This window comes from Gallus gallus, assembly GCF_016699485.2.
Source record: "Gallus gallus isolate bGalGal1 chromosome W unlocalized genomic scaffold, bGalGal1.mat.broiler.GRCg7b W_unloc5, whole genome shotgun sequence".
In the NCBI taxonomy this organism is placed as follows: domain Eukaryota; kingdom Metazoa; phylum Chordata; class Aves; order Galliformes; family Phasianidae; genus Gallus; species Gallus gallus.
The window spans coordinates 2,549-19,603 of NW_024095979.1; the positions used below are offsets into that span (position 1 = coordinate 2,549).

Sequence of the window (17,055 nt, forward strand, 5' to 3'; positions counted from 1 at the left end):
CCCTTTCGGGTAGTTGTAAAGAGGCGATAAGGTCTCTCTCCCCTGAGCCTCCCTCCTCCAGACGAAAACAATCCCTGTTCCAGCTCAATTCGCTCCCATAGGTCTTTTCTCCAGTCCCTTCACCGCTTTGTTGCCCTCCTCTGCCACGCTCTCAGAGCTGCTCAACGTCTTTCTTGTAGTGAGGGGCCCAAAGCTGAACGCAGTACTCGATCGAGCGTCGGCCTCACCAGCGCCGAGTACAGAGGGATGATCACCTCCCTTAGTCCTGCTGACTACTGATTTCTGATCCAAGCCAGGATGCCGTTGGCCTTCTTGGCCCCCTGGGCACGCTGCCTGGCTCATGTTCAGGCGGCTGTTGACTAATGCCCAATCCATCAGATCCGTTTCCTCCGCGCAGCTTTCCAGCCTGCTCTGCCCCGAGCCTGTTGCGTTGCATGGGGTTGTTTGACCCAAAGTGCAGACCCGGCGTTGGTCTCGTAGATGCCCTGCAATTGGCCTCGGCCCACAATCCAGCCCTATCCGGATCCCTGTGTAGGGCCTTCCTACCCTCAGCAAATCAAGCCTTCCTCCCAACATGGTGTGGCCTGCAAACTTGCTGAGGGTGCGCTCAATCCCCTCGTCCAGATCATCATTCAAAATATAAATCAGGACTGGCCCAAACGCTGACCCTGGGGAACACCGCTAGCGTCCACGCCAGCTGGATTGAACTCCATTCACCACCACTATCTGGGCCTGGCCGTCCAGCCAGGTTCTGACCCGGCAGAGTACACCTGCCCAAGCCATGGGCTGCACTGCCATCTTCTCTGGGAGAATACCGTGGGAGACAGAGTCAAAGGCTTCACTGAAGTCTAGGTAGACTACATCCACAGCCTTTGCCTCATCCACTAGTCGGGTCACCTGGTCATAGAGGAGATCGGGTCGATCAAGCAGACCTGTTCTTTAAGGAACCCGCGCTGGCTAGGCCCGGTCCCCTGGTTGTCCCGCACACGCCCTGTGATCTGACTCCGGGTGATCTCCTCCATGACCTTCCCTGATACTGAGTTAGGCTGACAGGCCTGTAGTCCCAGATCCTCCATCAGACCCTTCTTGGAGGTGGGCATCTGTCTGGCTCCAAGTATCGGTAGCAAGACGGTTCGTTATATACGTATACCCACGTGACGATTAAACTCAGAAAGGAGACAAATATTTGCCCAAACCGGTTTATTGTAGAAACGTTTTGGTTAGCTAGGCCTGGGGATGGGAGGCGGATGACGAAAGCAATAGTGAAAGACAGAAAGAAAAGCAAGGATTTGTTACAGGAATGCAGAGATGTTACCACGCAGTGTGACAATGTTTCACGATTCCGGTTGGAATCAGGGGTGTGGGGGCAGGTTCCTCTTTCTCGGTCGATCACAGGCGGAAGGAAAACACAGCAAGGGAAAAGCGCGCGACAAAAGTTGTTGCAGAGTCCATACATAATATATATACTGTCTGGTTCTCCTTGGGTTGCTCATAGTAACGGCACGTCCAGCACCGGTGCAACAGTCAGAAACAGACAGAAGTAAAGAAGGCACTGGGAATTGAGGGCGTTTATTCTGCTCCCCCCCCGTCTTCCAGCTCAGGGGCTGAGTACCCTGAGAATAGCAGGTCTCACTGCTAAAGACAGAAGTGAAGAAGGCGTTGGAACTTCAGCCTTTCCTCCTCCTCGGATGGTGATGTTCCCCACCGCGTCGAATAAGAAGGGAGATTCTCCTTGGCCCTCCTCTTGCTACTAATACGTTCGTAAAAACATTGTTTTAATCATCTCAACAATGGCGGCCAATTAAGGTCGTGCTGGGCTTTGGCTTGTCGAATTTTCTTCTCATGCGCATGCTAGCAAACATCTGGCACTCTCCCCGATTGCCTGTCCCTTCATGCAAAGATGGCAAATCCTGGCCTGCCCGCCAACATTTGACGGTCATTTGACGGGAGGATCGGCACCAAAAAAGCCCCCAGCGCCTAAGTCCCTGAGCCCCGATAAGCACCGGGCCGACGGGAGCGGAGCCGCCTACAGGGCGGGGACAAGCTTAAGGGCAGGCGAGACAGCCAACCGAGGCGCGAGAACGGCCGCGCAGCGGCTCTGTCGCCCAATGAGCGCCGACGAGGGCCGAGCCGTGCCGAGGCGAGCCGAGCCGAGCCGAGCCGTGAGCCGAGCCGTAGCCGAGCCGTGCGGGGGAGGTTTGGGCTGAGGGAGTGTTGTAGCGAGCGGGCGCCGTCATGGCCGGCGGGATCGTTGGTCGCCGGCCGCCTGGCGCGGTGGCGCCTCTCTTGGAAAAGTCGCCCGCCAGGAGTTCTCCGCCAACGTTATCCGCGAGGAGGAGCCGTTTGTGGACGAGGAGGTAGCCGCGGCTTTGTCTTGCGTCGCGCGATTCTTCCCTTGCCCTCCCGTCCCACCCTCCCCCACCCTAGCGCGCTCGCAGGCCCTCTGAACGAGCGCCCGTTGCGGTGCCGGCGAGTGCGCGGGGGGCGAGCGGCGACCTTGCCGCGGGGCGGGGCGGGCGGACGGGCCTTTCTGGCTGGTGATGCTCGCTACTGCAGCGCCTCCTCTAAAACCCCGCGCTGCTTCGGTGCCACGGGGCTGCCGTGGCGCATACTGGGTCGGTGGTGCCGTCTGGCTCGCCTGGCTTCCCAGCGCCACCGTGTGTTGTTTGCGCGTGTGTAGAGGCGGGCCTGTGACCGCTGAAGCGCTTGGTGGCAGCCGCGGGCGCTTGTCGCGCGCGATATCATCCCTTTGTCGCTGCTAGTCGTGCTAGTTCCATTCGAATTAGTTGACCGTGTCCTACAGGTCGGTGGTATTCACGTGTCGAAGGCGATAACCTTTGCCTCGATGTGGAAGTGTCTGACGTAGCGCCAGCCTCACCGTGCAATCCAAATGTTCTTTCACCGGAGTCCGCGGTGTTCTTGAGGATGGAGAGTTAACACGGCCTCCTTTCGGGATACCCCAGGTTCTTTGAAAATGCCTTGGTCAAAAGTAGGATAGGAAGGCGATATTTGGCCATAACTGAAGGATGGTGAGCCACCGTTTGCGCTTGAGTGGTTCAGCAGGTCTTAATTGAGAGTGAAATAAGCGCAAATGGAGGTGGTTTTGTTTGGGTTTAAAATCGCTCTGTGCTCGTAGCAGCAGGAGCCTGTGAAAACATGTTTTGTGCATAGAAGGAGAGGGCTTTGCCATTCAAAGATCACTTAGGAAGAATCGCTGTTTTGTCTTGCGTTTGGATACGCGTTCAGTGGGACGTAGCGATCTGCTTCAGCTATTGCCTTTCTCCGAAGCCAATCCCTTTTTTAGCGTGTCCTCTTCCTCCAGTGCCTTGCGTTCCATGATATTTCACCGCACTCCTACGCTTTTCCTAGCCGCTCCCCAGAAGGCGTTTTGAGGTTATCCGGAGCAGAAGATTGTGGCGCACCTGTAAGTACCGTGGAAGCTTTCTGTACACTAAACGGTGCCAGTAAGTGGTATGTAATTTAGTAGGCTTTGTCCCGTCGCCTCGTTTCCTCTCGATGTTGCAAAGAGGCACAGTAGGCTATTTGGCTTTCCCGACGCCATAATCTTTTGCCTCTAGCTTGTAACGGAGCTGAGCGTTTTGACTAAGGGAAGTGAGAGAAGCGATGCTCATTTCTGGGTACGTACTTGTAGTGCAAAATGCAGTGCTGTTCAGAAGTATGGCCCGATGCCTGTTCTCGCTGTTTCCAGACAGTGGTCATGCTCTAATATGGAGAAGAGGGCTTGGGGTTTTGAGCAGGTCGGAGGCGAGGAAGGAGGAGGCTGGCTGAGGGGTGCTGGATGTTTTTTTTTTCAGCTACAGAGTCAAGTCCCGTGCTTTGGCGTGGCCTCACAAAGCCTACATCGAGTTTTTCTTTTCTGCCAGAAAGACTTAGGTTGCCCGAAGATATAATGGGGGGCTGGAATCCGAGACCAATCTGGCTTCTGTGCCCGATTTGTAGTCCGTTACTCTCTAGCTGGGGGTGGGGAGGGGTTTAGGAAAAAGGAAGGAAAAAAGATGGCAAGTCCCATAGCTGCCCCTCCCCCCATTATGCGTAATCGGTCTTTGTAGCTTTGCTTGGAATGTGTCAGTTGCAGAAAGGCAGTAATTTGAAGAGCGGCTTGAATGGCAAAGAACTAGTTAACCGCGTTCTGTGGCTGGTTCTCTGCTCGCCTTCCTTGGCTTCCTGCCCTCTCCACTCTTCACTGTGTCGTGCATGCTCCGTTACGTAACGTTATTTCCTTCTCCAGCTTCTTGGCCGTTTGATGATTGATGGCGAGAAGTGTGCTGCTAGCCTGGGCCTGACCAATGGATTCCGGATGGCTGTGAGATACCCACCCTCAGCCCCTTCAGACTACCGCGCACGTCTCTGTATTCTGGGTGGCCGTCAGTTGGGCCGGCCTCCTGGCTAGATGTTTGCACCGCAGGAGTTGCTGCACGCGTACGGATCGCCACCGAATGGGTTTCACGTGTTGCCCGTCAGCCTAGCCACCGGTGACATATAATTGTTTTGGTGGGTGCCTATGGAGGGTAATGAAAGCTTTTGAGCAGCATTGCAGAATAAAGATGGAGCATGGGGATATCATCTCTGTCTCGCTTGTCTTACTGATGGAAATGGTTCTGCAAGTTAAAACGGTGGGTCTCCGTCTCCAAAGATAATATAGGATGTGCTGTGTGTTTGAGGCCTTGCTGTCTTCCCCCAGCTTCCAAATAAAAGGCGTGGGTTTTATCGCGTACTAGCAGCATCGACAAGCAGCAGGCGTAGAATTAGAGAAGAATAACGTAGGAGAAAGCTTCCAGCTATCGTCTGTTGTATGGCCCCGTCGCGAGGCCGAACAAACTCTACCTGCATGATTTCTGACCGGTGCGCGTCAGCCTGTCTTAAGCAATCTCGGAGTTTTGCCACTGCTTTCTTTTCAGTCGCGGATTTTGCGACGTAGAGAATAATTTCTCCCGCGGAAACTTTCCCAAATGGAAAAGACTTTGTGATACTTGAGTCGGCGATTGTTGCGCTTCTGCTGTCTTTGAGACTCGCTGCCCTTCTGTCCATTTTCTTTTTTATATGAACAAAAAAAACAATCAATCAAAAAAACAAACAATAAAGCAAAAAAAACCAAAAAAAAGAATAGTATTGTTCCATAACCAGTAGGAGGGGTAGCTACAGGCACCGTAAGGCTTTTACATGTAATCACCTCTCGTGCTTTGTTAGGCCTCTGGCTTTGCTTGAGTCTTTGTTGAATTGCGATTGCATTCAAGGCTTACTGGAGTGGGGGAGTTTCAAAATGCTAATATATTTGCATTAAAAATTAAATAGTTGATGAACTTGCTAATGAAATTATTGTGTGCGGCCGTTCCTCAGAGGAATCTCGATTTGTCAGCAGTAGATCCGCTTGCGGGACTGACGATCGCAGCTGTGAATGACTCTGAATTAAACCGTTTGAAGAAGCGGATAAGACAACTTGTTACGTTTTCCTCATATCCAACCTGAAGCTCCCCCGGCGCAGCGTAAGGCCGTTACCTCTTGTCCCGTTGCTGGTTACGTGGGAGAAGCGGCCAACCCCCACCACGCTACAACCACCTTTCGGGTAGTGTGTTAAGAGGCGATAAGGTCTCTCTCCCCTGAGCCTCCCCTCCTCCGACAAACAATCCCAGTTCCCTCAGCTGCTACCCATAGGTCTTGTGCTCCAGTCCCTTCACCACTTCGTTGCCCTCCTCTGGCCACGCTCCAGACCCTCAACGTCTTTCTTGTAGTGAGGGGCCCAAAGCTGCACGCAGTACTCGAGGAGTCGGCCTCACCAGCGCCGAGTACAGAGGGATGATCACTCCCCCTAGTCCTGCTGACTACATGATTTCTGATCCAAGCCAGGATGCCGTTGGCCTTCTTGGCCCCCTGGGCACGCTCGCTGGCTCATGTTCAGGCGGCTGTTGACTAATGCCTCCAGATCCGTTTCTTCCGCGCAGCTTTCCAGCCTCTCTGCCCCGAGCCTGTTGCGTTGCATGGGGTTGTTGTGACCAAAGTGCAGGACCCGGCGTTTGGTCTCGTAGATGCTCCTGCAATTGGCCTCGGCCCAACGATCCAGCCTATCCGGATCCCTGTGTAGGGCCTTCCTACCCTCAGGCAGATCAGCCTTCCTCCCGACATGGTGTGGCCTGCAAACTTGCTTGAGGGTGCGCTCAATCCCCTCGTCCAGATCATCATCAAAATATAAATCATGGCGACAAACGCTGACCCCCTGGGGAACACCGCTAGCGTCCACCGCCAGCTGGATTGAACTCCATTCACCACCACTATCTGGGCCTGGCCGTCCAGCCAGGTTTCTGACCCGGCAGAGTACACCTGCCCAAGCCATGGGCTGCCATCTTCTCTGGTGGGGAATACCGTGGGAGACAGAGTCAAAGGCTTCACTGAAGTCTAGGTAGACTACATCCACAGCCTTTGCCTCATCCACCACTAGTCGGGTCACCTGGTCATAGAAGGAGATCGGGTCGGTCAAGCAGGACCTGTCTTTAAGGAACCCGCGCTGGCTAGGCCCGGTCCCCTGGTTGTCCCGCACACGCCCTGTGATCTGACTCCGGGTGATCTGCTCCATGACCTTCCCTGATACTGAGGTCAGGCTGACAGGCCTGTAGTTCCCCAGATCCCTCCATCAAACCCTTCTTGGAGGTGGGCGTCTGTCTGCTCCAAGTATCGGTAGCAAGACGGTTCGTTATATACGTATAGCCAACGTGAGATTAAAACTCAGAAAGGAGACAAATATTTGCCCAACCGGTTTATTGTAAAACGTTTTGGTTAGCTAGGCCTGGGATGGGAGGTGGGATGACGAAAGCAATAGTGAAAAGACAGAAAAGAAAAGCAAGGATTTGTTACAGGAATGCAGAGATGGTTACCACCGCAGTGTGACAATGTTTCATGATTCCGGTTGAAGCAGGGGTGGGGGGGGCAGGTTCTCTTTCTCGGTCGATCACAGGCGGAAGGAAAACACAACAAGGGAAAAGCAGCGCGCAAAGTTTTTGCAGAGTCCTATATATATATATCTATACTGTCCGGTTCTCCTTGGGTTACTCATAGTAACGGCACGTCCAGCACAGGTGCAACAGTCAGAACAGACAGAAGTAAAGAAGGCACTGGGAATTGAGGGGCGTTTATTCTGCTCCCCGGCCCCGTCTTCCAGCTCAGGGGGCTGAGTACCCTGGGGATAGCAGGTCTCACTGCTAAGACAGAAGTGAAGAAGGCGTTGGAACTTCAGCCTTTCCCTCCTCCTCGGTGGTGATGTTCCCCACCGCGTTGAATAAAGAAGGGAGATTCTCCTTGGCCCTCCTCTTGCTATAATATGTTCGTAAAAAACATGTTTTAATCATCTCAAACAATGGCGGCCATATTAAGGTTGCTGGGCTTTGGCCTGTCGAATTTCTCCCTGCGCATGCTAGCAACATCCTGGCACTCTCCCCGAGTTGCCCGTCCTTCATGCAAAGATGGCAAACTCCTGGCCTGCCCCGTCAACATTTGACGGCCATTTGACGGAGGGATCGGCACCAAAAAGCCCCCAGCGCCTAAGTCCCTGAGCCCCGATAAGCACCGGGCCGACGGGAGCGGAGCCGCCTACAGGGCGGGGACAAGCTTAAAGGGCAGGCGAGACAGCCAACCGAGGCGCGGGAACGGCCGGCGGCGCTCTGTCGGCCCAATGAGCGCCGACGAGGGCCGAGCCGTGCCGAGCCGGCGAGCCGAGCGCGAGCCGAGCCGAGCCGAGCCGAGCCGAGCGGGGAGGTTTGGGGCTGAGGGAGTGTTGTAGCGAGCGGGCGCCGTCATGGCCGGCGGGATCGTTAGGTCGCCGGCCGCCTGGCGCGGTGGCGCCGCTCTCTTGGGAAAAGTCGCCCGCCAGGAGTTCTCCGCCAACGTTATCCGCGAGGAGGAGCCGTTGTGGACGAGGAGGTAGCCGCGGCTTTGTCGTGCGTCGCGCGATTCTTCCCTTGCCCTCCCGTCCCACCCCTCCCCCACGCTAGCGCGCTCGCAGGCCCTCTGGAACGAGCGCCCGTTGCGGTGCCGGCGAGTGCGGCGGGGCGAGCGGCGACCTTGCCGCGGGGCGGGGCGGGCGGACGGGCCTTTCTGGCTGGTGATGCTCGCTACTACAGCGCCTCCTCTAAAACCCCGCGCTGCTTCGGTGCCTCGGGGCTGCCGTGGCGCATACTGGGTCGCTGGTGCCGTCTGGCTCGCCTGGCTTCCCAGCGCCACCGTGTGGTGTGTGCGCGTGTGTAGAGGCGGGCCTGTGACGCTGAAGCGCTTGGTGGCAGCCGCGGACGCTTGTCGCGCGCGATATCATCCCTTTGTCGCTGCTAGTCGTGCTAGTTCCATTAGAATTAGTTGACCGTGTCCTACAGGTCGGTGGTATTCACGTGTCGAAGGCGATAACCTTTGCCTCGATTTGGAAGTGTCTGATGCCAGCCTCACCGCGCTAATCCAAAATGTTCTTTCACCGGAGTCCGCGGTGTTCTTGAGGATGGAGAGTTAACACGGCCTCCTTCGGGATAACCCCAGGTTCTTTGAAAATGCCTTGGTCAAAAGTAGGATAGGAAGGCGATATTTGGCCATAACTGAAGGATGGTGAGCCACCGTTTGCCGCTTGAGTGGTTAAGCAGGGTCTTAATATGAGAGTGAAATAAGCGCAAATGGAGGTGGTTTGTTTGGGTTTAAAATCGCTCTGTGCTCGTAGCAGCAGGAGCCTGTGAAAAATGGTTTGTGCATAGAAGGGAGAGGGCTTTGCCAATTCAAAGATCCCTTAGGAAGAATTGCTGTTTTGTCTTGCGTTTGGGATACGCGTTCAGTGGACGTAGCGATCTGCTTCAGCTATTGCCTTTCTCCGAAGCCAATCCCGTTTTAAGCGTGTCCTCTTCCTCCAGTGCCTTGCGTTCCATGATATTTCACCGCAAGCTCCTACGCTTTTTTCCTAGCCGCTCCCCAGAAGGCCGTTGTGAGGTTATCCGGAGCAGAAGATTGTGGCGCACCTGTAAGTACCGTGGAAGCTTTCTGTACACGAAACGGTGCCTGTGTGGTATGTAATTTAGTAGGCTTTGTCCCGTCGCCTCGTTTCCTCTCGATGTTGCAAAGAGGCACAGTAGGCTATTTGGGCTTTCCCGACGCCATAATCTTTTGCCTCTAGCTTGTAACGGAGCTGAGCGTTTTGACTAAGGGAGTGAGAGAAAGCGATGCTCATTTCTGGGTACGTACTTGTAGTGCAAAATGCAGTGCTGTTCAGAAGTATGGCCCGATGCCTGTTCTCGCTGTTTCCAGACAGTGGTCATGGTCTAATATGGAGAAGAGGGCTTGGGGTTTTGAGCAGGTCGGAGGCGAGGAAGGAAGAGAGCTGGCTGAGGGGTGCTGGATGTTTCATTTTCAGCTACAGAAGTCAAGTCCATGGCTTTGGCGTGGGCTCACAAAGCCTACATCGTTTTTTCTTGTCTGCCAGAAAGACTTAGGTTGCCCGAAGATATAATGGGGGGCTGGAATCCCGAGACCAATCTGGCTCTGTGCCCGATTTGTAGTCCGTTACTCTCTAGCTGGGGTGGGGAGGGGGTTAGGAAGAAAAGGAAAAAAAAGATGGCAAGTCCCATAGCTGTCCCTCCCCCCATTATGCGTAATCGGACTTTGTAGCTTTGCTTGGAACGTGTCAGTTGCAGAAGGCAGTAATTTGAAGAGCGCGCTTGAATGGCAAAGAACTAGTTAACCGCGTTCTGTGGCTGGTTCTCTGCTCGCCTTCCTTGGCTTCCTGCCCTCTCCACTCTTCACTGTGCTGTGGCATGCTCCGTTACGTAACGTTATTTCCTTCTCCAGCTTCTTGGCGTTTGATGATTGATGGCGAGAAGTGTGCTGCTAACCTGGGCCTGACCATGGATTCCGGATGGCTGTGAGATACCCACCCTCAGCCCCTTCAGACTACCGCGCACGTCTCTGTATTCTGGGTGGCCGTCAGTTGGGCAGGCCTCCTGGCTAAGATGTTTGCACCGCAGGAGTTGCTGCACGCGTACGGATCGCCACCGAATGGATTTCACGTGTTGCCCGTCAGCCTAGCCACCGTTGACATATAATTGTTTTTGGTGGGTGCCTATGGAGGGTAATGAAAAGCTTTGAGCAGCATTTGCACAATAAGATGGAGCATGGGGATATCATCTCTGTCTCGCTTGTCTTACTGATGGAAATGATTCTGCAAGTTAAAACGGTGGGTCTCCGTCTCCCAAAGACAATATAGGATGTGCTGTGTGTTTGAGGCCTTGCCGTCTTCCCCCAGCTTCCAAATAAAAGGGCGTGGGTTTTATCGCGTACTAGCAGCATCGACAAGCAGCAGGCGTAGAATTAGAGAAGAATACGTAGGAAGAATGCTTCCAGCTGTCGTCTGTTGTATGGCCCCGTCGCGAGGCCGAACAAACTCCACCCGCATGATTTCTGACCGGTGCACGTCAGCCTGCTTTTAAGCAATCTCGGAGTTTTGCCACTGCTTTCTTTTCAGTCGCGGATTTTGCGACGTAGAGAAATAATTTCTCCCGCGGAAACTTTCCCAAATGGAAAAGACTTTGTGATACTTGAGTCGGCGATTGTTGCGCTTCTGCTGTCTTTGAGACTCAGCTGCCCTTCTCCATTTCTCTTTTTTTAATATGAACAAAACATTAAAAAAAAAAAAAAAAAAAAAGAGTATTGTTCCGTAACCAGAAGGAGGAGTAGCTACAGGCACCGTAAGGCTTTTACATGTAATCACCTCTCGCGCTTTGTTAGGCCTCTGGCTTTGCTTGAGTCTTTGTTGAATTGCAATTGCATTCAAGGCTTACTGGAGTGGGGGTTTTCAAAATGCTAATAAATATTTGCATTAAAATTAAATACTTGAAACTTGCTAAATGAAATTATTGTGCGGCCGTTCCTCAGAGAATCTCGATTTGTCAGCAGTAGATCCGCTTGCGGGACTGACGATCGCAGCTGTGAATGACTCTGAATTAAACCGTTTGAAGAAGCGGAATAAGACAACTTGTTACGTTTTTCTCGAATATCCAACCTGAAGCTCCCCCCGGCGCAGCGTAAGGCCGTTACCTCTTGTCCCGTCGCTGGTTACGTGGGAGAAGCGGCCAACCCCCACCACGCTACAACCACCTTTCGGGTAGTTGTAAAGAGGCGATAAGGTCTCTCTCCCCTGAGCCTCCCCCCTCCAGACGAAACAATCCCAGTTCCCTCAGCTGCTACCCATAGGTCTTGTGCTCCAGTCCCTTCACCAGCTTTGTTGCCCTCCTCTGGCCACGCTCCAGAACCTCAACGTCTTTCTTGTAGTGAGGAGCCCAAAGCTGAACGCAGTACTCGAGGAGCGGCCTCACCAGCGCCGAGTACAGAGGGATGATCACCTCCCTAGTCCTGCTGACTACATGATTTCTGATCCAAGCCAGGATGCCGTTGGCCTTCTTGGCCCCCTGGGCACGCTCTGGCTCATGTTCAGGCGGCTGTTGACTAATGCCTCCAGATCCGTTTCCTCCGCGCAGCTTTCCAGCCTCTCTGCCCCGAGCCTGTTGCGTTGCATGGGGTTGTTGTGACCAAAGTGCAGGACCCGGCGTTTGGTCTCGTAGATGCTCCTGCAATTGGCCTCGGCCCAGCGATCCAGCCTATCCGGATCCCTGTGTAGGGCCTTCCTACCCTCAGGCAGATCAAGCCTTCCTCCCATGGTGTGGCCTGCAAACTTGCTGAGGGTGCGCTCAATCCCCTCGTCCAGATCATCAATCAAATATAAATCAGGACCGGACCAAACGCTGACCCCTGGGGAACACCGCTAGCGTCCACCGCCAGCTGGATTGAACTCCATTCACCACCACTATCTGGGCCTGGCCATCCAGCCAGGTTCTGACCCGGCAGAGTACACCTGCCCAAGCCATGGGCTGCCATCTTCTCTGGGAGAATACCGTGGGAGACAGAGTCAAAGGCTTCACTGAAGTCTAGGTAGACTACATCCACAGCCTTTGCCTCATCCACTAGTCGGGTCACCTGGTCATAGAAGGAGATCGGGTCGATCAAGCAGGACCTGTCTTTAAGGAACCCGCGCTGGCTAGGCCCGGTCCCCTGGTTGTCCCGCACACGCCCTGTGATCTGACTCCGGGTGATCTCCTCCATGACCTTCCCTGATACTGAGGTTAGGCTGACAGGCCTGTAGTTCCCAGATCCTCCATCCGACCCTTCTTGGAGGTGGGCATCTGTCTGGCTCCAAGTATCGGTAGCAAGACGGTTCGTTATATACGTATACCCAACGTGAGATTAAAACTCAGAAAGGAGACAAATATTTGCCCAACCGGTTTATTGTAGAACGTTTTGGTTAGCTAGCCTGGGGATGGGAGGCGGGATGACGAAAGCAATAGTGAAAAGACAGAAAAGAAAAGCAAGGATTTGTTACAGGAATGCAGAGATGGTTACCACCGCAGTGTGACAATGTTTCACGATTCTGGTTGGAAGCAGGGGTGGGGGGCGGTTTCTCTTTCTCGGTCGATCACAGGCGGAAGGAAAACACAGCAAGGGAAAAGCGCGCACAAAAGTTTTTGCAGAGTCCATACATATATATATCTATACTGTCTGGTTCTCCTTGGGTTGCTCATAGTAACGGCACGTCCAGCACCGGTGCAACAGTCAGAACAGACAGAAGTAAAGAAGGCACTGGGAATTGAGGGGCGTTTATTCTGCTCCCCGGCCCCGTCTTCCAGCTCAGGGGGCTGAGTACCCTGAGAATAGCTGGTCTCACTGCTAAAGACAGAAGTGAAGAAGGCGTTGAGAACTTCAGCTTTTCCTCCTCCTCGGTGGTGATGTTCCCCACCGCGTCGAATAAAGAAGGGAGATTCTCCTTGGCCCTCCTCTTGCTACTAATACGTTCGTAAAAACATTGTTTTAATCATCTCGAACAATGGCGGCCAGATTAAGGTCTTGCTGGGCTTTGGCTTGTCGAATTTTCTCCCTGCGCATGCTAGCAACATCCTGGCACTCTCCCCGAGTTGCCCGTCCTTCATCCAAAGATGGCAAACTCCTGGCCTGCCCCGCCAACATTTGACGGTCATTTGACGGGAGGGATCGGCACCAAAAAGCCCCCAGCGCCTAAGTCCCTGAGCCCCGATAAGCACCGGGCCGACGGGAGCGGAGCCGCCTACAGGGCGGGGACAAGCTTAAAGGGCAGGCGAGACAGCCAACCGAGGCGCGAGAACGGCCGGCCGGCTCTGTCGGCCCAATGAGCGCCGACGAGGGCCGGCCGTGCCGAGCGAGCCGAGGCGAGCAGCGAGCCGAGCCGAGCCGAGCCGAGCGGGGGAGGTTTGGGGCTGAGGGAGTGTTGTAGCGAGCGGGCGCCGTCATGGCCGGCGGGATCGTTAGGTCGCCGGCCGCCTGGCGCGGTGGCGCCGCTCTCTTGGGAAAAGTCGCCCGCCAGGAGTTCTCCGCCAACGTTATCCGCGAGGAGGAGCCGTTGTGGACGAGGAGGTAGCCGCGGCTTTGTCGTGCGTCGCGCGATTCTTCCCTTGCCCTCCCGTCCCACCCCTCCCCCACCCTAGCGCGCTCGCAGGCCCTCTGGAACGAGCGCCCGTTGCGGTGCCGGCGAGTGCGGCGGGGCGAGCGGCGACCTTGCCGCGGGGGGGCGGGGCGGGCGGACGGGCCTTTCTGGCTGGTGATGCTCGCTACTACAGCGCCTCCTCTAAAACCCCGCGCTGCTTCGGTGCCTCGGGGCTGCCGTGGCGCATACTGGGTCGCTGGTGCCGTCTGGCTCGCCTGGCTTCCCAGCGCCACCGTGTGGTTGTGTGCGCGTGTGTAGAGGCGGGCCTGTGACGCTGAAGCGCTTGGTGGCAGCCGCGGACGCTTGTCGCGCGCGATATCAATCCCTTTGTCGCTGCTAGTCGTGCTAGTTCCATTAGAATTAGTTGACCGTGTCCTACAGGTCGGTGGTATTCACGTGTCGAAGGCGATAACCTTTGCCTCGATTTGGAAGTGTCTGATGCCAGCCTCACCGCGCTAATCCAAAATGTTCTTTCACCGGAGTCCGCGGTGTTCTTGAGGATGGAGAGTTAACACGGCCTCCTTTCGGGATAACCCCAGGTTCTTTGAAAATGCCTTGGTCAAAAGTAGGATAGGAAGGCGATATTTGGCCATAACTGAAGGATGGTGAGCCACCGTTTGCCGCTTGAGTGGTTAAGCAGGGTCTTAATATGAGAGTGAAATAAGCGCAAATGGAGGTGGTTTTGTTTGGGTTTAAAATCGCTCTGTGCTCGTAGCAGCAGGAGCCTGTGAAAACATGGTTTTGTGCATAGAAGGGAGAGGGCTTTGCCAATTCAAAGATCACTTAGGAAGAATTGCTGTTTTGTCTTGCGTTTGGGATACGCGTTCAGTGGGACGTAGCGATCTGCTTCAGCTATTGCCTTTCTCCGAAGCCAATCCCGTTTTAAGCGTGTCCTCTTCCTCCAGTGCCTTGCGTTCCATGATATTTCACCGCAAGCTCCTACGCTTTTTCCTAGCCGCTCCCCAGAAGGCCGTTGTGAGGTTATCCGGAGCAGAAGATTGTGGCGCACCTGTAAGTACCGTGGAAGCTTTCTGTACACTAAACGGTGCCAGTAAGTGGTATGTAATTTAGTAGGCTTGTCCCGTCGCCTCGTTTCCTCTCGATGTTGCAAAGAGGCACAGTAGGCTATTTGGGCTTTCCCGACGCCATAATCTTTTGCCTCTAGCTTGTAACGGAGCTGAGCGTTTTGACTAAGGGAAGTGAGAGAAAGCGATGCTCATTTCTGGGTACGTACTTGTAGTGCAAAATGCAGTGCTGTTCAGAAGTATGGCCCGATGCCTGTTCTCGCTGTTTCCAGACAGTGGTCATGGCTCTAATATGGAGAAGAGGGCTTGGGGTTTTGAGCAGGTCGGAGGCGAGGAAGGAGAGAGCTGGCTGAGGGGTGCTGGATGTTTCATTTTCAGCTACAGAAGTCAAGTCCCATGGCTTTGGCGTGGGCTCACAAAGCCTACATCGAGTTTTTCTTGTCTGCCAGAAAGACTTAGGTTGCCCGAAGATATAATGGGGGGCTGGAATCCCGAGACCAATCTGGCTTCTGTGCCCGATTTGTAGTCCGTTACTCTCTAGCTGGGGGTGGGGAGGGGGTTAGGAAGAAAAGAAAAAAAAAGATGGCAAGTCCCATAGCTGTCCCTCCCCCCATTATGCGTAATCGGACTTTGTAGCTTTGCTTGGAACGTGTCAGTTGCAGAAAGGCAGTAATTTGAAGAGCAGCGCTTGAATGGCAAAGAACTAGTTAACCGCGTTCTGTGGCTGGTTCTCTGCTCGCCTTCCTTGGCTTCCTGCCCTCTCCACTCTTCACTGTGCTGTGGCATGCTCCGTTACGTAACGTTATTTCCTTCTCCAGCTTCTTGGCCGTTTGATGATTGATGGCGAGAAGTGTGCTGCTAACCTGGGCCTGACCATGGATTCCGGATGGCTGTGAGATACCCACCCTCAGCCCCTTCAGACTACCGCGCACGTCTCTGTATTCTGGGTGGCCGTCAGTTGGGCCGGCCTCCTGGCTAAGATGTTTGCACCGCAGGAGTTGCTGCACGCGTACGGATCGCCACCGAATGGATTTCACGTGTTGCCCGTCAGCCTAGCCACCGTTGACATATAATTGTTTTTGGTGGGTGCCTATGGAGGGTAATGAAAAGCTTTGAGCAGCATTTGCACAATAAAGATGGAGCATGGGGATATCATCTCTGTCTCGCTTGTCTTACTGATGGAAATGATTCTGCAAGTTAAAACGGTGGGTCTCCGTCTCCCAAAGACAATATAGGATGTGCTGTGTGTTTGAGGCCTTGCCGTCTTCCCCCAGCTTCCAAATAAAAGGGCGTGGGTTTTATCGCGTACTAGCAGCATCGACAAGCAGCAGGCGTAGAATTAGAGAAGAATAACGTAGGAAGAATGCTTCCAGCTGTCGTCTGTTGTATGGCCCCGTCGCGAGGCCGAACAAACTCCACCCGCATGATTTCTGACCGTGCACGTCAGCCTGCTTTTAAGCAATCTCGGAGTTTTGCCACTGCTTTCTTTTCAGTCGCGGATTTTGCGACGTAGAGAAATAATTTCTCCCGCGGAAACTTTCCCAAATGGAAAAGACTTTGTGATACTTGAGTCGGCGATTGTTGCGCTTCTGCTGTCTTTGAGACTCAGCTGCCCTTCTCCATTTCTCTTTTTTAATATGAACAAAACATTAAAAAAAAAAAAAAAAAAAAAAGAAGTATTGTTCCGTAACCAGAAGGAGGAGTAGCTACAGGCACCGTAAGGCTTTTACATGTAATCACCTCTCGCGCTTTGTTAGGCCTCTGGCTTTGCTTGAGTCTTTGTTGAATTGCAATTGCATTCAAGGCTTACTGGAGTGGGGGAGTTTCAAAATGCTAATAAATATTTGCATTAAAAATTAAAGACCTGAAACTTGCTAAATGAAATTATTGTGCGGGCCGTTCCTCAGAGAATCTCGATTTGTCAGCAGTAGATCAGCTTGCGGGACTGACGATCGCAGCTGTGAATGACTCTGAATTAAACCGTTTGAAGAAGCGGAAATAAGACAACTTGTTACGTTTTTCCGAATATTCAACCTGAAGCTCCCCCCCGGCGCAGCGTAAGGCCGTTAGCTCTTGTCCCGTCGCTGGTTACGTGGGAGAAGCGGCCAACCCCCACCACGCTACAAGCACCTTTCGGGTAGTTGTAAAGAGGCGATAAGGTCTCTCCCCCTGAGCCTCCCCTCCTCCAGACGAAACAATCCCAGTTCCCTCAGCCGCTACCCATAGGTCTTGTGCTCCAGTCCTTCACCAGCTTTGTTGCCCTCCTCTGGCCACGCTCCAGAACCTCAACGTCTTTCTTCTAGTGAGGAGCCCAAAGCTGAACGCAGTACTCGAAGGAGCGGCTTCACCAGCGTTGAGTACAGAGGGATGATCACCTCCCTAGTCCTGCTGACTACATGATTTCTGATCCAAGCCAGGATGTCGTTAGGCCTTCTTGGGCCCCTGGGCACGCTCCTGGCTCATGTTCAGGCAGCTGTTGACTAATGC

At 53.8% G+C, this 17,055-nt stretch overlaps 1 pseudogene; it reads left to right on the top strand.

The window, feature by feature from the left end:
- The first annotated feature begins 13,292 nt into the window (after window positions 1-13,292).
- LOC121108823 lies at window positions 13,293-15,723 on the top strand (annotated as a pseudogene).
- The last annotated feature ends 1,332 nt before the right edge of the window (window positions 15,724-17,055 follow it).